We start from the raw sequence: 22,103 nt of genomic DNA, 5'->3' as shown, positions 1-22,103 counted from the left end.
ACAAAACCTTCAATCAAAATGAACACAGCCTACAAGATCTTCAGATACGAAGATAGATAGAGCAGACATGGAAGGAACTTCCAACCAATGTTTAGCTCAGATTGAGCGCTACCCGTGGGCAATCACCGATACCTGACACTATTAAAGATACTCTACCGTGCTTGCAGACACAATCCTAGCATAACTGACCTCTCTGTGACTCCACCCCCCAACAGCTGAGAGAAATAAGTGTAAAGATTCACCACCAAACAAGAGCTGGAGCTTGGGGAGTCTTTAAAAAATAAGGTGAAGAATCAAGGCCCAGATGATATGTGGGACTCCACAGCAAGACCAGTAGAGTCAACTCACAGTGACACTTGGGGTCTTCCAAAGACTGAACCACCAACCAGAGAGTGAACATAGACTGAACCTGAGCTCCCAGGACATAGGTAGCAAATGTGTAGCTTTGTCTTTTTATAAGTGCCCCGGACAATGAGTGTTGGCATCCCATGAAGATGGAGCACCCATTTTGGGATGTAAAGTGAGTAAATAAATGAATTTTAAAAACAAATATCCCATCTACAGACAACATGTTTTGGGAAGGCCCAATACTAGCTGTTCCGTACCTGCATGAAGACAAAGCCTGTGGAGTGCCTATATCCTTAGAGGCCATAATCCTTTTCATTCTCTTCTTCCATCAGAGTCCCCAAGCTCCACCGTGGTTTGACTAGATGATGCCTGCTTCTGTCTGAGTCAGCAGCTTAGTGGAATCTCACAGAGGGAAGCCATGCTAGACTGCTGTCTGCAAGCATAACAGAGTCACATTAATAGTGTAAGGGATCGGTGCTCATCCATGGGGTGGGTCTCAATCTGCAGTAACCATTGGTTGATCATTTTTCACTATCTTCTCTATGCACAGCCCTTTCATTTCTTGTGGTCAGAATGAATTTTGTGTCTAAAGTTGGTGTCTCTTTATCATTCCATTTGGGTTGCTCTCTGGCGACAGCAGATGGTTTCTTTAGGTCCATATCACTGAGACTGATTCTCAGCTAAGGAAACACCCATTGATTAATGGGCATCTGTTACCCCAGCTCTCTGCCTCTTTCTGGAAATCACTTCTAGCTCCCCACCCCAATCCATCTAGGCTGCTGTGTCTGTCCTCAGTATCAGAGGATGTGATCATAGAGACTGGATATGCAAGGGGAGGAGCTACCCGAGGGTTCCCCTCCTGCTCTAAAGAGAAAGGGATGGGCAAAGGATTGTGAGAGGGGTGAACTGGAGGGGGGCAGGGTGCAGCATGTAAAGTGAATAAATACACAAATTAATGTGAAAATAACTAAGTCTACTTGAAGGTAAGAAGCAGGTGTGTGTGTGTGTGTGTGTGTGTGTGTGTGTAAGTAAGTATGTAAGTAAACTTGAAGGTAAGAGCAGTTGTGCGTGTGTCTCTGTGTGTGAGTGTGTGTGTTTCTGTTTGTATGTGTGTTTGTGTGAATATATATGAAGGTAAGAAGCAGGTGGGTGTGTGTTTAATAAATTATCACATTTGAGAAAACAGTGGTCTATGGTGAAGACAGGACAGCTTAGGAACTATTTTTACAAAGAAGTGGCATTTGCTTAAGATGAAGAAATGATTTGGTGATTAATAACATTATGTGTTCTTCAAGAGAATTCAGGACCGAACCCTAGCTCCCAAGTGACAGTTCACAAGTGGCTGTAATTTCAGCATCATGGAATCTCACACCCTCTTAAACCTCCTGGACACTAGGCATGGATGTATTGCACACACGAACAAGCAGATAAAACTCTTACATATGTACAACAAAAAGTATGAAAACAGAAGAGCAGTTCCTTTTTCACATAATTTGATTTTGGTGAATATTCATAGTGATAATCACAGTCAAATAAACACTTTATTGATCTATAATTCAATCAAAGCCACTAAGGTTAATGATCACATGAGTCACTTAAAATCTATTTATTTAAAAATTTGCAATAAAATATGCAGTTATTAAATTAAAATTTTATTAATATACAATTAAACATTAGTATTCTCATATAGAGCTGAAAATAATACTTTCCACATATTTGTTTGGCTTTTATAAATATTTCAGTTTGTGGTCTGTTTGTTGTTGGTTTTTGTAGGAGTTCATTTCCAGGTATTAACCCATAAACTCTATAAACTCATACCGAATACACTACAGGAACTGAGGCTCTCTTGTGTTGAATCCAGGAAGGTTGCTCTCTGATTTCCTTCTTATCTGATCAATTTTATCTACGTACATTACAAGGATATTTTTCCTCTTGGATTCTTCCTGTTTTGTAAAGCTGATAGTTGATAGCTGATAAGTGGAGATTATTTAATATTTGAAGATCATTTTTGAATGATATTTCCTGATGTCTGCACTATCAATGTTGTAGATTTTCAAATGCATGGCCATATGAACAGCTATTCAGGGACTGAACATGCCTTATAACTCCTGTTGTTTTGACTCTTTGAAAGAAGAAATCAGAAAAGGATGGTGATTGGGTTAAGGGAATCTGTGGGGGAAAACAGGAAAAATGACAGCATTTGAGACATAAATAAATTAATAATATGAATCAATACAAAAAATAAAGCAGAATTCAAACAATACAGGAAAAGGAGATTTAATTGATAGGAAACAGTATGGTTTTATATCGTAACCTAATTACTAAATTTTATATACTTTAATCAATCTAATGACTAATTCTCAAAAAATTAGAAAATTGAAAAAATGTTAAAAGTAATTTTGTAGGTTGATCAAATCATAATAACAATGTTTCTAGAACTGTACACTATCTATGCCCATATCCAATCCAGAAATCCAGTTGACATTTAGTTATTACATATCTTATGTTATTCTATTCTGTGATAATTCATTACTATTTTTATCTTATGTGACTACACCTTTGAAGAAAAATACTTTGCTGAAATGTCTCTGAATTTGGATTTGTCCAGTTGTTTTTCTCTTATAGGTTGAGATTATATGTATTTGACACAGATACCAAAAAGTGTTTTTTGCTTTACTTATCGCAGTTATACATTAGGAGGATGCCTGTCATCTTAACAACACCCAATTATGTAGCAATGAAATTATTTTAAATTATTTTCCTTTCATAGTTAAAATATTTTAATGTATTTTCTTTTGTAATTCTTTTTAAAGTAATAGAAATAATAGGAGAATTACTTAATGCCTGTGGAAAGACTGTATGTCTCTTCAAAACTTTAGGACTTGTTTGTAGCATCTCAGTCATTTTTTTAACCAACATTTTGACCTGAATGGTCCTTACTGCTTATAAGTACACTCAGAACAATGAGTCCGAGGAGAATATAATTATTGTCTTTCTGGTTGGGTGACTCATGCCTAAAACAATACTGTAGTTTTAGTGTCATGGTGATTTTTTTAATGTGTTCCATATTTTCAGCACACTTAAATGGAATTTTATTTTTGTTTCAATATATTTCTAAAGACTCAAATTCTAATTTTACGTTATTTCATTTTCTTGTTTAATAGCAACCTGAATCTAATTATCTGACACTAGCCGGCTTTTCTATTTGTATTCTGTCACTTGTAAACCCACATCAATTCTTGTATAATGTGTTCATGCATGCTTGTTTGTGTGTGTGTGTGTGTGTGCGTGTGTGTGTGTTTGTGCATGTGTGTATGTGTGTGTTTATCTGAAACTATGATATTTATGTTGAGAAACATCTGGCTGAAATTCTTTACCACTGCCCTATAGACAAAAAGTGGGGGAAAGACTACTCCTGTTCTAAGATCATAGGGCCTGGGTGCCCAGAACTGAAGTAGGGACTGACCAAATGTTACACAAAGCAGAGCCTAACAATTCACTGTCCCGAGAACTACTTAGCAGTTCCAGTCCAATGCAATGAATTTACATGTACTGAGGAATATGGAATTGTAGCACAATGAGTTGAGATCATTTACAAACAATTTGTGGAAGATTTCCAAATAGCTAAGAATGGGTACAGAGAATTTTCAAGGACCCTGAGACATTAGCATGTGGTTTAAACGCTGCCCGGATGAAAACATTTAAGTACTGGACTAATCTACTAAAGTAATTTAGTAGCAAACATATATTACAATTGTTTGCAATTAAGCATGGTGGGGAACAAAGGGAACACACTAAAACAAAGTTATGTTTCTAAAAGTTTGTTTCAAGACAGAAAGAAAGACCAAAGGGATTTTGTTTTGTTTTGTTTTCACAGACTTTGCACCTTTTTAAAAAGCACTTTGGGATCTTTAATTACCTTCTTATTATCAGAACTTTCATCAGACCCAGAGTTCTTCTCAGTGCTGCCTTGACTTCTTGGTTCATTAAGGTATATGTGATGGGGTTCAGCATGGATGTCACAGTGGTATGGAAGATGAGCAAGAATTCATCAACTCCTTGTGGGTGGTTAGATTTGGGTCTCAAGTAGTTTTGTCCCAACCCTACAAGGCAACCTATTCCCCATGAAAAAAATGCCAAATGGACACATAACTCATGACTCATTTGGGTTGAATAGTGAAGTGGGGACATACAGTGGCCAAAGGCCATGGCTGCCAATAGGCAGCACTTTGTTATACCTAAAATTGTGAAGAACAACATCTGTGTGACACATCCCTCCAGAGAGATTACTCAGATCTCACTTACAAGGCTCTCCATAAATTGTGTATGACAGAGACAGTGTAAACAATTTCCAGGATACATAAGTTCGCCAGAAAGAAGTACATGGCAGTGTGTAGAGATGGACTAATGTAGATAGCAAAGGATATGGGAGCAGAATGACGGTGAACAGGATGAAGCATTCTCCAGGAATCTCAAAGTATTTGACAGACAAGCCCTTTTCCTGCCACAAAGAGCAATTGACACAATTGAAACTCATCTCCTGGAAGATAGCAGTAAGCCATTAGAAGGATTCTTGCAGATGAAAGATATTAATTTTTTAATACTTTTAGACACTCACTTACATCAGAGTCAAAGTCTTTCTCTGTAGTCACAAAACTCAAAGCTTAGAAGTGATTTATTATCATAGATTTTCATATCTAATACTTTCTTTCTTAACACCAGGGGATTTTCCAAAGTGTGCTAAGCATTGAGCCAAGTGTCCAAATATTTACAAAGATGGTGCACACTTGTAGTTGTGGCACTAATGAAGCTCAGGCAGAAGCTTAACCATGGGTCTGAGTTCAGTTTCACATGCTGTATAGGCAATCATTCAAATTAAGGTAAAGAAAACCTTTACTTTATCTCATTTTTTTACCCATTCTTATCATTAACTAGTTATCAATGTTATGCAGAAAAACAGATCAACCCACTCGTTACTATGCTTACTTGTTGCCACAGTTATAGTCTCTCCAACCACCCTGTGTGTGTGTGTTGGGCCCCGATTATTCTCTGATTGCTATGATGAATATTCAAACTCACACAGTAAAGGTATCATTTCTTCAAGACTCATTATTTTTGAAGATAAAGTAAAATCAAATAATCATTTTATAAATAAATGATTACTGGTTTTAATACATAGAAAAGGCAAGGCACATCTCGATGTCTGCACAGTAACGAGGTAGTCAGAGAAGCTTTTTAAGGTGTGTAAAATGAGCCTTGAAAGTGAAGAAGGATCAAGCAAACAACACCATACCACTCATGTCACAACCTTCAATATGACAGCTGGTATTTGTAACTGAATAGTTCCTGTCTCTTTATTGAACATGTTATCTTAGCAGGAGTATCACTGTGTAGGCATGAAATTTCTCTTTTCTTAATATTGTTCATGATATTCTATCAATCAAACTATTGATTTAAATAAATAAAAAATAATAAAATATGTGTTGTCTTCATATGTAGTCTAGGCTAACCTGAAATTCCTAATTTCGTCCCTCAGACTCTTGAATGTGAGTATTCTAAGAGCAAACATGATGCCTGGCTTGATAAGAATTCCGTCCTATTCTTTCATCTAAACATCTTAGAATTCCACCAAACTACCTGTATTTCTGTACACATAGTATGTATACAGTTCCTTCTTCTTTGCTCACTTTTGCATATGGCACCTGCTGTGTGCTTACTTACATGGAAAATTGTTCAGTTCCAGTACAGCCTTGTTTGTTTTCAAATATAATTCTTCGCTTCCAAAATCAAATGTGGGTTTCAGTATTTCCAAATTATTAATAAATAAACATGTTACCTATGGACATAAATACCATATAAGACACACACACACACACACACACACACACACACACACACACACACACACTTGTATAGTTACACTTTGTTATTCACAATGTAACTGCTAAAGTAGCTCTGTTAGCACTTTGGTGGTGACTACTTTTCATCTTTTTCACATTGTAGCCTTATACGGAGACTGAATATGGACTGCAAAGTTCTTATCATTATGTTTACCATCCTTATTAATCTCTGACCTCTCATGTAATGAGAAGCTCCAGTGTTTAGCATAGTTTGGTTCCTTGGGGATTCTGCCTGTCCCTTCCCATTATATCTTCTGAAGATCAGTCTCATGTCCCTCAAATATTGGAATGTGGCAAACTCATTTTTCTCCCAGTCTGATAACTTTTCCTTTCACATGAGATGTCCATTTCTGTTTTATGGAGTGTATATGTCTTTGTGGAAGTTTGGGTTTTCTTGCCAAAAGATAAACCACTTGTTTTCTGACAAGAGTAGTTTAGGAGATATCTCCATCCTCTTAGGCTCTCTCTCTATTCACCTGTATAATGAAATGTCTGAGCTATGTGAGTAGATTGCACATAGTTGATCCACAAATCAAATGTGGGTTTCAGTATTTCCAAATTATAAATAAATAAACATTACACCTATGAACATAAATACAATATAAGACACACACACACACTCACACACACACACAACACACACACACACACACTCTTATGCCACATACACAAGTGTTCCTATATATTCATGCAGAGACTTAGACACAGAGAAACACAATAGAATAAGAGCATGTAGAGATTGTACATGAATTAAAACAATGAAGGATAATAGTATTTGTTTACATCCTGCTTCACCATTTGGTCACTTATAAACATGGCTAAGAAAAAAATGTATTCCCCATGAGTTTTCTTCTGTGTGAATAAGTTAATTTCCCAAATCACTTAAGTTGATCGGGTGTGGAATGCTTGTAAGCTACATGGTTCATGAGCATGTATGCATGTCTACACACAAACATTTAGTTTTACACTTGTGTACACTGCATTTTGGGAAATTTTTCTCCATAATACATAATTTTCCTTTCTATTCACTAATTGATCAGTAGATTAATTTTCTATTGATCTTAATGAAAAACACAGCTCCCCAAAACAAGAACAAAAAAAAATTAAAACAATAAATGGTTTTCTCAGGAGTGCAGGGGACATAGTCAGTTATAAGAGCTTATTAGATCTATTAGATTATATCTGACCCAATCAAGCAAAATTTATAAAAATCTAAATGTAGAGAAGATAGGGTTAGACTTAAAGCTCTGACAATTATGAAGCAGGAATGGTGTTGTACATACTTGACCTCTCAGTGGACTCTGCTCTTGTAAAAAAAATGCTGGAATGCATAGGATCCTATTGTGATGCATTTCACACTTATTTTGATGTACTTTAAATATTTCTCCACATTAAATTAAAACAAACAAACAAAAACAAATAAACAACTTTCCCACAGCCAACACAGAAAATGACTACATTTTTTAATTTGAAGTATTTTAAAGCAACTTCCTTTTCATTAGTAGTTTCTTTATTTGTATAGGTAGCTCTCTAGTTAGAGAGTGAGTCCTTGCCTCTTCCAGTTAAATTTCCAGAATATCAACTCAAGAACCAGAATGTTATATTTACATTTGGATTTGTTCGATAAAAATGATTAATGAGAGATCCTGAGGATTCATAAAAGAAATCTTACTAAAGCTAAAAGCACACATTGCACCTGACATGATAATAGTAGGAGATTGCAACACCCCACCCTCATCACTGGAGAGATCCTAGAAACAGAAATTAAACAGAGATGTGGAGAAAGTAATAGAAGTTATAAAACATATGGATTTAACAGATATTTATAGAACATTCCATCCTAAAAAATAAGAATATACATTCTTCTCATAACCTCAGGGAACTTTCTTCAAAATTGACCACATAATTGGTCCTTCAACAGACCTTAACAGATACAGGGAAATAGAAATAATCCCAGGCATTCTATCAGATCACCACACACTAAGACTGGTCTTCAACAATAACAATATTGACAGAAAGCCCACATATACACTGAAATATAAAAATGCTTTACTCCATGACAACATGATCAATGAAGAAATAAAGAAAGAAATTAAAGACTTCTTAGAACTTAATGAATAATGAAGATACAACATTCCCAAACATATGTGATTGATTGAAAGAAGAGCTAAGAGGGAAACTTATAGCTCTGAGTGTTTGTGAAAAGAAACAAGAGAGAGAATATGTCAGGAGCTTGATAGCACATGTAAAAGCTCTAGAACAAAAAGAACTAAGTAAAGCCAAGGGGGGTAGAAAGCAGGAAATTATCAAACTCAGAGCTGAAATCAACAAAGTAGAAATGAAAAGGACGATACAAAAGCAGGAACTTTTTCTTTGAGAAAAGCAATAAGATAGATAAACCCTTAGCCAAACTAATCAGAGTTCAAAGTGATTGTACCCAAATTAACAAAATCAGAAAGGAAAACGGAGACACAAGAACAGAATCTGAAGTAATTAAAAAAAATCATCAGATTCTACTATAAAAGCCTATATTCAACAAAACTGCAAAATCTGGAGGAAATGGACAATTTAGTAGACAGATAACAGGTAGCAAAGAAAATCCGGAATAAATAAACTATCTAAACAACCCCATAACTCCTAAAGAAATAGAAGCAGTTATTAAAAGTCTCCCAACCAAACAGAGCCCAGGTCGAGATGGGTTCAGTGTAGAATTCTATCAGACCTTCTTAGAAGACATCATACTAAAACTGTCCAAACTCTTCCACAAAATTGAAACAGACAGCGCACTACCACATTCCTTATATGAATCCAGAATTACTCTTATACCTAACCCACAAAAAGACTCAGCACAGAAAGAGGACTTCAGACCAATTTCCCTTATGGATATTGATGATAAAATACTCAATAAAATTCTTGCAATCTGAATATTACAACACATCAAAAAAATCATCCATCATGATCAAGTAGACTTGAAACCAGGGATGGAAGGATGGTTTAATATAGGATAATTCATAAATGTAATCCAACATGTAAACAAACTCAAAGATAAGGAGAACATGGTAATTTCATTAGATACTGAGAAAGCATTTGACAAAATTCAACAACCCTTGTGGATAAAAGTCCTGGAAAAAATCACGAATTGAAGGCTCATATAAAAACATAGTGTAAGAAATATACAGCAAACCTGTAGCTAACAACAAACTAAATGGAAAGAAACTTGAAGCAATCCCACTAAATCAGGGACTAGACAAGGCTGCCCAACTCTCTCCCTACTTATTCAAAACAGGACTCCATGTCAGAGCCAGAGAATTCAGACAGCAAAAGGGGGACAAAGGGATTCAAATTGGAAGGGAACATATCAAAATATCACTATTGGCAGATGATATGATAGTATACACTTAAATGACCCCAAAAGTTCCACCAGAGAACTTCTTAACCTGATAAATAACTTCAGCAAAGTGACAGGGTATAAAATTAACTCACACATAACAGTAGCCTTCCTCTCCTCAATGAATAAACAGGCTTAGAAAGGAAAAAATGAAATCACACACTTCACAATAGTCCCAAATAATATAAAATATCTTGGTGTAAATTTAACCAAGAAAGTGAATGATCTGTATGATAAGAAATTCAAGTATCTGAAGAAGGAAATTGAGGACAATCTCAGAAGACAGAAAGAGCTTCCATGCTCATGGATTGACAGGATTAATATAGTAAAGATGACAATTTTACCAAAAGCAATGTACACATTCAATGCAATATCCATCAAAATTCCTACGTACTTCTTTAATAGAGATAGAAACAGCATTTGCAAATTCATGTGGAATAAGAAAAAGCCAGGATATTTAAAACTATCCTCAACAATAAAAGAACTTCACAATAAAAGAACTGGCGTAATCATCACCCTTGAACTCAAGCAGTATAACAGAGCAATAGTGATAATTACTGCACGGTATTGGTAAAGAGACAGATGGATAGACCAGTGGAATAGAATTGAAGACCCAGAAATAAACCCACACACCTATCATTTGATATTTGGCAAAGTAGATAAAACCATCCAAAGAAGTAACATAGCATTTTCCAAAAAGAGTGGTGGTTCAACTGGAAGTCAGCATGTAGAAAATGGAAATTATCCCATTTTTATGACCATGTACTAAGCTAAAGTTCAAGTGAATCAAGGACCTCCACATCAAACCAAATACACTCAAACTAATAGAAAAAAAGGTCCCAAAGAGTCTTGAACTCATGGGCACTGGAGAACATTTCCTGGACAAAACACCAGTGACGTATGATTTAAGATCAAGAATTGACAAATAGGACCTCATAAAACAGCAAAGCTTCTGTACAGCAAAAGATACTGTCATTAGGACAAATCTATAATCAACAGATTGGGATAAGATTTTTACCAATCCTATATCTGGTAGCTGGTAATATCCAAAATATACAAAGAACTTAAGAAGTAAGGCACTAGAAAGCAAAAATTCCCTATAGAAAATGGGGTACAGTGAATTACAAAACATTCTCAGCTAAAGGTTATCAAATGGCCAAAAAACAACTAAATAAATGTTCAAAATTCTTAGTCATCAGGGAAATTAAAATCAAAACAAATCTGAGATTCCACCTCACATCAGTCAGAATGGCTAAGATATAAATCTCATGTGACAGGAGATGCTGGTGAGGATGTGGATAAAGAGGAAGACTCCACCTTTGTTGGTGGGATTGAAGACTGGTACAACTCTTTTGAGGTTCCACAGAAAATTGGACATTCCATGACCTGAGGACCCAGCTATACCTCTCTTGGGCATATACCCAAAGTTGGTCCAACATACAACAGAGAAATATATTCGACTATGGTCATAGCAGACTTATTTAAAAGAGCCAGAAGCTGGAAAGAACCCAGATGCACTTCAAAAGAGGAATGGATACAAAAATTGGTACATCTGCAGTACAGAATATTACTCAGCTATCAAAACAATGACTTCATGAAATTCATAGGCAAATGTTATAAACTAGAAAATATCATCTTGAGTGAGGTTACTCAATCACAGAAAAACACACTTGGTATGCATTCATTGATAAGTAGATATTATCCAAAAAGCTTGAATTACCCATCATGCAATACACAGACCACATGAAACTCAGGAAGGATGACCAAATGCAGATGCTTCACTCCTTCTTTAAAAGGGCAACCAAAATACCCATGGGAGGGGATAAGGAGGCAAAGTTTATTACAGAGATTGAAGGACCTGCTTTTCAGAGTCTGTCCCACATGTAGCCCATGCATATTCAGACACAAAAACTAGATAAGATGGATGAAGCTAAGAAGTGCAGGCTGACAATAACTGGATATTGATACCTCCTGAGAGACATAGACAGTATATGTCAAATACAGAGGCAAATGCCATCTGCAAACTAGTGAATCAAGTACCAGACCTGTGTTGTTGGAATTAAAGAAAGGATTGAAAGATCTGAAGGGATTTGCAACCCCATTATAATTACCATGCTAACCAACCAGATCTTCCTGGTACCAAACCACTATACATGGACTGATCCATGGTTCCAAATGGATGTAGAAAAGGAAGGCCTTGCTGGATACAATGGAATGAGAAAGTCTTGTTTCTGCCAAAGTTGGAGCCCCACTGTAGGGGAATGTGGGGAGGCATGGGAGGGCGTGGGTGGGAATGTGAACCCCTTATAGAAGGGTAGGGGGAAAGGTTAAGGGGCTTATGGACTGAAAAACAGGGAAGGGAATAACATTCAAAATGTAAGTAGGAAATAGCCAACAAGGAGAGAGAGAGAGAGAGAGAGAGAGAGAGAGAGAGAGAGAGAGAGAGAGAGAGAGGGAGATCAGGGAGGGGAAAGAGGAGTTGGGTGAGGGAGAAGGGTAGGGGGAAAGGGAGAGGAGAAGGAGGAGGAGGAGGAGGAAGAGGAGGAGGAGGAGGAGTTGAAAAAGAAAGAAAACTAAACTTTCATTCTTCCCCATTCCCTCTCTTCCTCAGGTGTTGTTTAGTCGATCATGTTAGTGAGAGGTTATGAGTGTAATTTCTCGTGTTACTTTGAGACACCATCTCATAGTAAAATTAGTCTCTTACAATCTTCTCGCCCCCTCTTCTGTAATGTTCCTCAGCCTTGAATCAAGTGACATTTTGTTAATAGAGCCTTGAGACTGGATTTGAAGTTTCTCTCCTGCTTTTTGATTGGCTGGGATTTTTTTTCTTACCCCCTTTACCCCCATTTTATTTTATTTTTTTTTGTTTTTTTTATTTTTTTATTTTTATTTTTTATTAACTTGAGTATTTCTTATATACATTTCAAGTGTTTTTCCCTTTCCCGGTTTCCGGGCAAACATCCCCCTCCCCCCTCCCCTTCCTTATGAGTGTCCCCCTCCCAACCCTCCCCCCATTGCCTCCCTCCCCCCATAGTCTAGTTCACTGGGGGTTCAGTCTTAGCAGGACCCAGGGCTTCAACTTCCACTGGTGCTCTTACTAGGTTATTCATTGCTACCTATGGGGTCAGAGTCCAGGGTCAGTCCATGTATAGTACTTAAGTAGTGGCTTAGTCCCTGGAAGCTCTGGTTGCTTGACATTGTTGTACTTTTGGGGTCTCGAGCCCCTTCAAGCTCTTCCAGTTCTTTCTCTGATTCCTTCAACGGGGGACCTATTCTCAGGTCAGTGGTTTGCTGCTGGCATTCACCTCTGTATTTGCTGTATTCTGGCTGTGTCTCTCAGGAGCGATCTACATCCGGCTCCTGTCGGTCTGCACTTCTTTGCTTCATCCATCTTGTCTAATTGGGTGGCTGTATATGTATGGTCCACATATGGGGCAGGCTCTGAAGGGGTGTTCCTTCAGTCTCTGTTTTAATCTTTGCCTCTCCCTTCCCTGTCAAGGGTATTCTTTTTCCTCATTTAAAGAAGGAGTGAAGCATTCACATTTTGATCATCCGTCTTGAGTTTCGTTTGTTCTAGGGATCTACGGTAATTCAAGCATTTGGGCTAATAGCCACTTATCAATGAGTGCACACCATGTATGTCTTTCTGTGATTGGGTTAGCTCACTCAGGATGATATTTTCCAGTTCTAACCATTTGCCTACGAATTTCATAAACTCGTTGTTTTTGATAGCTGAGTAATATTCCATTGTGTAGATGTACCACATTTTCTGTATCCATTCCTCTGTTGAAGGGCATCTGGGTTCTTTCCATTATCTGGCTATTATAAATAAGGCTGCGATGAACATAGCGGAGCACGTGTCTCTTTTATATGTTGAGGCATCTTTTGGGTATATGATTGGCTGGGATTTTTACTGTGATCTTTGCTGCAGAGACTGTAATTAATTCTGTATATAAGGACACATGGCTATGATTGTTGTTAGGTATGATACTGGCTTTAGTATGGAAGGGGCTGTACATTCTCCCCCATAACCACAGCTTCAATAACCTTATATATGTGGATAAACTACCAGTACCATCCGTGTTCACTGAACAGGACTTAAGCAAAATTAGAGAGCTGTTGGCTATCACCAAGCTATTCATGCCACTGCACTGCCTTTGTGGCTATCCCGCCATGTCCTTGGCAAATCTTCCTGTATAAGAATATTGGTTTTCTGATAGGCAGGAGAATGGTAAAGATAAATTTCATTTTAACATATCAAAGGAAATTAAATTTTTTCCTGCTGTAGCACGTTTAATTAATTGAAGCAAAAAATCTATTTACTTGATGTTATGGAAATATCATTTAACAATATAATCTTAACTCCTTTTAAATGATTAAAAGTCACATGTAGTTGGTAGCTGTCATACTGTATAAAATTCGCATCAGTATTGGGACAATGAAATATTCTCTGTTTTATGCAAATACATAGTAATAATGAACAAAATTATGTACCAAGGTTCATGCTGAAGGAAACTAATTACATTTATTCAATTTTATAAGATAATTTCATATTAGCTATGTATCAAGTGCATAATAATTATGATTAAATTATTTCCTAAATAATAAAATAAGCACACTAGACTTACCAACTGGACATTGAAAACAAAATATATTAGAATAATCAAAAATATTTTTTAAAACAAAATGATGGAAACATTGTATATATAAAAGCAGCCTGGAGCTATATGTCACCTTAATGTTTTACAGTGTGTTCTAGTGAGGTCCCTGAGCAGATAAAATTTTATGCCATGAAAAACCAAGAACCTAAATTTGATACCTACACATATATGTTTGGAAGATTTCCATATTCACTACATGACTTGAACACATAAAAGCTTACACAGAATATTAATAATGAGACTAATGAGAATAATAATAATAAGAAGAAAAAGAAAAACATAACTCTAGGAACATTTTAAAGAAATAATGTTTTGGATTGGCCTTAAAATGGGAATTTCAACACATTTTCTTAGTACATTAACTATTCAAAGAAAAACTAAAAGGCTCTTATTCATTCTATATGAAAGAAAAACACATCTGATCAATTGTGTAAAGAAAGAGAGAACTGCGAACTCTAAAATTAATATAGTCATTGCAGAGGAATGAAACAGACACTAAGCCAAGGTTCTATAAGTAAACATATGGAGGATTTACTGCATAATATTAACATATTTGATCTAACACATCTTACTAAGATAAAGGAAAGAAAGCTGGAAATTGCCTGAATGTAGTCTCAGCACCTAGAATGAGGCAAGATGTCCCAAGTTCAAAGATACCCTGAAATACATGAGAAAATTATAAATAGGTTTGTTTTTATTATGTAATAAGTGTTGTAGTATTAGCTTAGAGGTTAAGAGCACTTACTACTCTCTAGAGCAAACATGTTCAGTTTCCAACACACATGAAGCCACTTGCAACCAGCTGTAAAAGCTGCTGCAGGGTATCTGACATCTTCTGGTCTCCCCAGGTGCCTGTGTTCATGTGCACAAGTTTATACACAGACATTCACACATAACAGATCATTAAAATAAAAAAAAATCATGAATGTATTTTCTGCACAAATTATGAATAGTAAGCATTCTACATAGGCAAACACAATTGATGCAAAGTAATAAGAATAGAGAAAATTAAGGATTAATTCTTACACAGTTCAGTAAGCATAAAACGCTAAACTTCACGATTGTATTGCAATGTAGATGCTTAAAAGAAACGAGCATTTGAATTTATGACTAAAAGTATTATAAAAATTATTTTATTTATTTACATTCCTGCCATTGCTCCCTCTCCAGGTCCTCTTCCACAGTTCCTCATTCCATTCCACTTCCTCCTCCCCTACTCCAAGAGGATGCTCCCCAGATCCTGCCAGTCATCCCTGGTCCCTGGGGGCTCACGTCGCTCCAGGATTAGGCCAGACCAGGCAGTCCTCTGCTATACATGTGTCAGGGTCTTGGACCAGCTCGTGTATGATACCTGGTTGGTGGCTTAGTGTCTGGGAGATCTCAGGGGTGGGGATGATTCGAGACTGTTGGTCTTCCTATAGAGGCTGCCCTCCCCTTCAGTTTCTTCAGTCCATACCCTAATTCAACAAGTGACAGAAATCAGAGACTGATACCGTTTTTAAAATATGTGCATGATTAATTTTGAATGGTATACTATGGGTTCTATCATATAAAATTGATTACAAAATGTATTTATTATAGTCTTCTGAGATGGCAATTTGGCAGTATTTATACAAGTATTACATTACTTAACAGCCTTGACATCATTCCAACAACGTGTTTTGTAATTTATACAAAATACAATGTAAATAATCAACATTGAGTACAGTGACTGAGTCAGTGTTCATGCTGATTTACAGTAACGAACTTTAGTTAATGAAATTGAAAATAATCTGAATTACATAGGTAGGCTATTATTTAAACAAAAGAGTATACTACCATTTCTTAATTGCCTGATGTTACATGAAGAATTTCCCCATGTACATGTATTCAAGATATATTGTTAAATGAAAAACAAATAACAGAATATTGCATTATGTAGTCAAATTTCATAAACAGAAGATTTACATATATCCTTTAATTTTGTCCATGTATAGTAAACCTCCAATAAGGGCAGGGGAGGCAGGTGACAGAACACTGGGAGTTTTAGGTCAATTTGAGCTATGCAATGAGACCCAATTTTTAAAACAAATAGAGCAGACTTGAGAGAATATCTCCCAAACTTTCTTGGTGGTTACATTTAGAAGTTTTAAGAAAGCAAGTTATTCTTTGACAATTCCGTAGATGCACAACACATGTATGGAAGCCCTCTACACTCTCAACCTCATCCTCCCCAAGCAACATACCCTCTTTGGACTAAACCCTGATAGCACTTGCATATCTTTATTATTTGTTTCATAAACCCCTGGATTTAACCTGAGCCATTTCGGTGAACATGGGTGTGAAGCTATACATTTAACCACTAGTAAGACACCAGTGGCTACATCATTTTTTTTCTCCAGCACTGTCCTTAGTTACTTTGAATAGGCAGGGTCAATATTATTTAGGGTCTGTTCAGATAGATTGTGACTTCTTGAGTGTCACAACTGCATGATGTTCAGAAGACAGCAACTCACAGATCTCCTTATCTCTTAATTAGCCCTTGAAAGAATCCAAGCCCTGCACTTCACATTATCTCTAAACCAGAAGTTATCTCCAATGAGTAATCATTTGAAAATGAAAACTTAATTTTCTCCAAGGGAATCTCACTGGGTACAAAAATTAAATTTAAGTTTAGACTGTGTATAAAGCACTAAGGGAACTCAACCTTATCTTTGGAGGTTCCTTGTCTCATAATGGGTCAGGACTTTTTCTTCATGATTTCTTCTTCCTTATGTTATTTGTTTATGTATCTATTAATTGTTACTCTGTATGTTTTGTGTATATATTTTCCTGGTTTTATGTTTCCATGGAATTCCTGAGTGTGTGATTAGAAGTCTGGGTCCCTGTGTCTGTACCTGATTCTTGTACCTTGTACTGGTTCTTTTCTATCTGCTTGTTTTGTTCTACTCCAGTTCATTAACTTGCATTTTATTTTTATCGCTGAGATGACTGTTTGTTTTCTAGTGAGAGTCGGAAGAATGTAGATACAGATGACAGGAGAGGAATAGAAGAAGGAGGGAATAGAGGGAAGGCAAGTCATAACTCAAATATATTGCATGAATAAGTCTAATTTTAAGAAAATAATTTTAAAAACATACTTTCTAGGGCCTGTCTGCGCAATTTTCACAAATTTTAAACCCTTTCCAAGGCACAGAAAATGATTTTTTTACAGCCAATCTGGGACTGCCACTATGGGAGTGAAGCCTCTATAGAGTTGCAATAATGCAGTAGGAGAGTCTTTAAATGCTTCCAGAGACATCAATCCACTGAGGTTCAGTGGGAGTTTCACATGATGGATGTTACAATTTTTTAAATGGAAGATATACATTCAGTTTTCATGAAACTCTTCAAGATCGAATTAAAAGTTGTATGGGATACAATCATTTCATAGGTTTTTTCCTTTGAAATTTTCAAAATTAACCCAAATAATACTAAAATGCCATAAGTAAATCAGAACATATTGTATCCTATGCCCATGTCAACATGACAATTTAGAAATAGAAGTAGATGTGTATCAGTGGATAAAATCTCTTTCTGTAGAGGCACTATAATATTTCTGGGACAATTTCATTTTGTTGGTAGATGGGTTAAATCAAAGTCTGATAATGAAGACCTTACTGTAAAAGACCATTCTATTACTAAGGGACTCTCAAACCCTGTTGTATAGAATGCTACCATTTCATTCAATCATCTGAAGCAACTTTGGCAATGTCTTTATGACATTAAAATGACTGCACAGCAGTTAGTGTTCATCAGTATCTCTTCTTCAAGCAGAATACTTCTCATTTCATCTTTGGTGTAACAAAATTCCAAATTCAATTTCATGTAAATTGGATGATGATGGTGATGATGATGTTGATGATGGTGGTGGTGGTGGTGGTGGTGGTGGTGGTGGTGGTGGTGGTGGTGGTGATAGTGGTGGTGGTGAAGATGATGAAGAAGAAGTCAGAAAATGATATTTTGGAACAGTGAACAAAGCCCATACTATTTTCAGTGTTTTCCCTATCTTTAGTGTGTCTATGTTCAACACTGAAACATAATCTATTGTAAGTGCTAGGTTGGTAAGGAAGCTAGGTTTAAGCTCATCAATAGCTCACAAAACACCAGAAGAGAAAGCAAAATTTGTCATGAGAAATATATATATATATATATATATATATATATATATATATATATACATATATATATTCTCACAAGAAACACTTATCATAACCATAGCAATGAAACAATATAATTTTGTGAAGCACCTAATTCCCTTTCAGAGTTTAGCTAATTAATATAAAGTGATCATGTACAGAGTACAATCCCTGGCTGTCAGGACCAAAGCCCAAGGATTTTAAATTTTGTTGTCCTAGGATTTTAAAAATGAATGACATAATTGATGGCAATGTGCAACTCTAAAAATCTTACCATATAAGTCACAAAGACACCATAATATATGCTATGTATCAGGTTAGAACCTTTATATTCATATTTATTCAGAGTTTCAAAGAGTAAAATTGTTGAGGTTAGGAACGGGACATTTTTTTGGTTTGCATTTACTTCTATAGTGTGCAGTTTGGTTTTGTGGATCATTACACAGTGTTTCATTTTATTTTATTTGAACAGGTGATATAAATTAACTGTACAGATTAATGAGCCTCAGTTTGATATTTCAATAATGCAGACAGCATGCACTAAACCAGTGTAACTATGTTTTTTCACTGACTTTTCTGCAACTTAACAAAAGTTAGGATACTCTATTCTACTTTTACGGAAAAATGACTTCCATAGGATATAAAAATCCTCAATATATTTTCAGAACTTTTATTCTTATTTTAGAATTTTTATTTATTCTTCACACATGTTTGCAATTTACCTTGATCACACCAATCCTTAACTTTGTTCTACTCTCTCTGGATTCATTCCCTTTCCAGCTACATGTCCTTTATATTTTCCTGTTTTATTTTCTTTATAATCCAATGGTTCACTGAGTACTGCCTGCTGGGATCTTCCCTAATTCATTGTCTTAATTGTGTACATGATTGTTTTCCAAATCCATTTTCTGTAATAATTTTGGCTACAAAAGTGGCCTAGCTATAGAATCAGTATAACAGTGTAAATATTGTGGACCTACTTCAAATGATAAACACCCAAATCCTTATTTTATCCCAAAATTACCAGACATCAGTAAATCAGAGGAGAACATGGACTATAGAATTTGGTTCTCTAGTCCCATTTGAATTCAATTCTGCACTATCTAACTTACTGTGTTCCCATGGTCAGACTTGAGTGTTGTGTATATTTTACCATGATTTATTCTTCAGGAAGAATAAGATACAGGAGTAAAAACAGGGAGAGGAATGGCTTGAGGTCGATTTAAACCTCAACTCAATATGTTCATTAGTACAGGAGAGAGTTTATTTGGCATTGTCCTTTGTGTATTCTACATTCTTGACTTAGTTTCTTGGCAGAAACACAATCCCTCTCCTGCTGCACAGTGTTTCATGACATTACACACTTTCCTATACTCAGACCCTCACATAAAAAACATACAACACAATAATCTTTGATCCAGTTGATTAGATATAATAGCCCACTTAAACATACAAAGCCAGGTACCATACATCCCTTAAGAACATTAACAACGACCTGTAAATACACAGAGCAGAATCTGAAATTCACATACCATGGCTTCTCAATCTGTCATCTTCCTTTCTCTCTTTTTTCCTCTAGTCTCCTCCTCTTCCTTCAAACTTCTCTTCCGCACATTCTTCCTTCTCTTCCCATGATAACTTTCCTTCTGTCCTGTTCCTGCCACTCACATATACTTTACAAATTCAATGGGGTCTTGGTTCTGGTGAAGAAACCTGAATTCTGAGTACAGGACTATGCAGCTGACCTTGGGGCCGGGGAATTAGCTTCTACCACAGATAACTTCAGGGCAAACCACAACATGAACCCTAGTGTCAAACCAGTGAACTGAAAATGAACTACTTGTTTGCAGATTTTGAGAAAGGATTAGAAGAGATGAAGGTGCTTTCAACCCCATAAGAACAACAATGCCAATGAAACAGAGCTTTCTGGTAGTTGACCAATATTCAAAGAATATACATGAACAGACCTATGTCTCCAATGCATATGTTGTAGAAGATGGCCTTGTTGGGTTACAATGGAAGGAGAATCCTTGGTACTGCCTACGTTTGACTCCCAGTTCAAGTGAATGTCCAGGGGCAGTAAGAGAGGTTATAATGAAAAGAGTAAGGGGACTGGTAAGGGATATTATAGTCAGGAAACTGGGAAAGGAAATAATATTTTAAATGTAAATTTAGAAATTTCCAATTAAAAAAGCAATACAATTTGTTAAAAATTTTAAAAAAATGAAAGAAATAAAAGAAAAGAAATCTTCCAGTTAATCACAACTATTGACTCAGAATTTTAAAGGGTCACTGTCAGGGAATGGTATTCAGAGTAATACTAGTGGAAAGACTGATATGATGTAGTCTCATCAAGAAGCACTTGTCCCTCCCAGATATCAATGCCAGACACAAACTACATCATTAGAATTCAATGCATGGAGGAGTTTTCTCTGTACTGAGGACACAATACTTGCCTTATCTTTCTTCCTTAGGACCTTTTCCTTCTTGGTAAAATGGTAAAAGCTATGAGCTCTCAGGAAAAATTATAGTGCCCTTCCCAACACGTGGATTTTGGGATAAAGAAATGAATTATATAAACTATCTGACTACCAAGAAAAATAACAAGCATGGAAGTTGAGATGCTTCTGAGAGGCCCCCAGCTCCTGATTCCATATGTGGAAATCTCAGATCAGGGCTATCTCTTCAATGGATCAACTCAACCCCTACCCAAGACTCAAGGGGATTTCCCATTGACCACGTATTTCTTCCCTTATCATACCAAGACAGAAGGCCAGCTTCATATTCCCCATGTCTGATCACTTCATCCTCTGTGTTCTCCCTCTCAAATGGCTGTATACAATGCATTAAAGGACAATTAGTGAACCCTAGAGGTCCTGAAGGGATATCTGAGAGGCGGTTGCAGTCAGGACACTTGTGACATCACAGAAGAAGCTAAGGCTTTCCAGGATACAAGAGTTATTTCAGGGAGGCCTAATGAAGTCACTGAAAACTGCCATGGTCTACCTGCTAAACAGCTTTCCTTACATTGACCAAATTTGAGGGTGACACTTTCAGGAGAGTCTCCTGTTTAAGGGTGGAAACCTTTACACACTACATCTCTCTAAAGGTAGAGATTTCTCTTTGTTTCATTAGGGGTTACTTGCTCTGAATGGACAAAGTTAGGGGCTGAGCATGGCTAGAAAAGATTTAGCAACATAGAGTGGAGGAGATTCTTCTAGATAATATTTTTCCCCAGGTTCATTCCTGTGACATACAGTTCAATATCCCAGGTTTTCTCTATATCCCAAAGGACAATATTTTGCCTACAGACCTTAATTGAATGAATATTGTATTTCACTTTCTCATTGTACATTCCACGATGAGACTTTATTAATATTCCTGTATGTGCACTCAAAAATTCTGTTTCCAATTCCATTTTCAGCAAAGCAAATGACATAATGACTATAGAATTCAGTTCTCTAGTCCTATTTGATAGCAGTACTACACTATCTACTTTCCTGTGTTCCTATTGCTAGAATTAGGGTTGGATGTTTTACCGTGATTCTCTCTGAAGGCCAAACATACGATACTGGAGGATGGGCAGAAAGAAGGATGGCTTGAGGACCAGTGAAACCTCTACTTCAATAGGTTCATAAGAACTTGAGGG

At 36.4% G+C, this 22,103-nt stretch overlaps 2 long non-coding RNA genes across 2 annotated transcripts in view; both read right to left on the bottom strand.

Moving 5' to 3' along the window:
- Positions 1-606: 606 nt before the first annotated feature.
- The window catches only part of LOC134478888 (uncharacterized), a 156,747-nt gene continuing 135,250 nt past the window's right edge, over positions 607-22,103 (bottom strand). Inside the window, exons 2-3 of the long non-coding RNA XR_010062150.1 lie at positions 2,167-2,517; positions 607-781 (exon numbers count right to left, since the gene is read on the bottom strand). This is a non-coding gene — a long non-coding RNA (uncharacterized LOC134478888). The remainder of the gene's footprint in view (positions 782-2,166; positions 2,518-22,103) is intronic.
- LOC120099708 (uncharacterized) lies at positions 14,806-22,098 on the bottom strand. The gene is made up of 3 exons (XR_010062151.1): positions 21,216-22,098; positions 15,649-15,754; positions 14,806-14,955 (listed from the first exon to the last, which is right to left on the bottom strand). It is a non-coding gene; the product is annotated as an uncharacterized LOC120099708 (long non-coding RNA).

The sequence above is a fragment of the Rattus norvegicus genome, assembly GCF_036323735.1.
Source record: "Rattus norvegicus strain BN/NHsdMcwi chromosome Y unlocalized genomic scaffold, GRCr8 chrY_unlocalized_2, whole genome shotgun sequence".
Taxonomy (NCBI): Eukaryota; Metazoa; Chordata; class Mammalia; order Rodentia; family Muridae; genus Rattus; species Rattus norvegicus.
The sequence above is the reverse complement of the archived record's forward strand: the minus strand, read 5'-3'. Positions and strand labels throughout refer to the sequence as shown.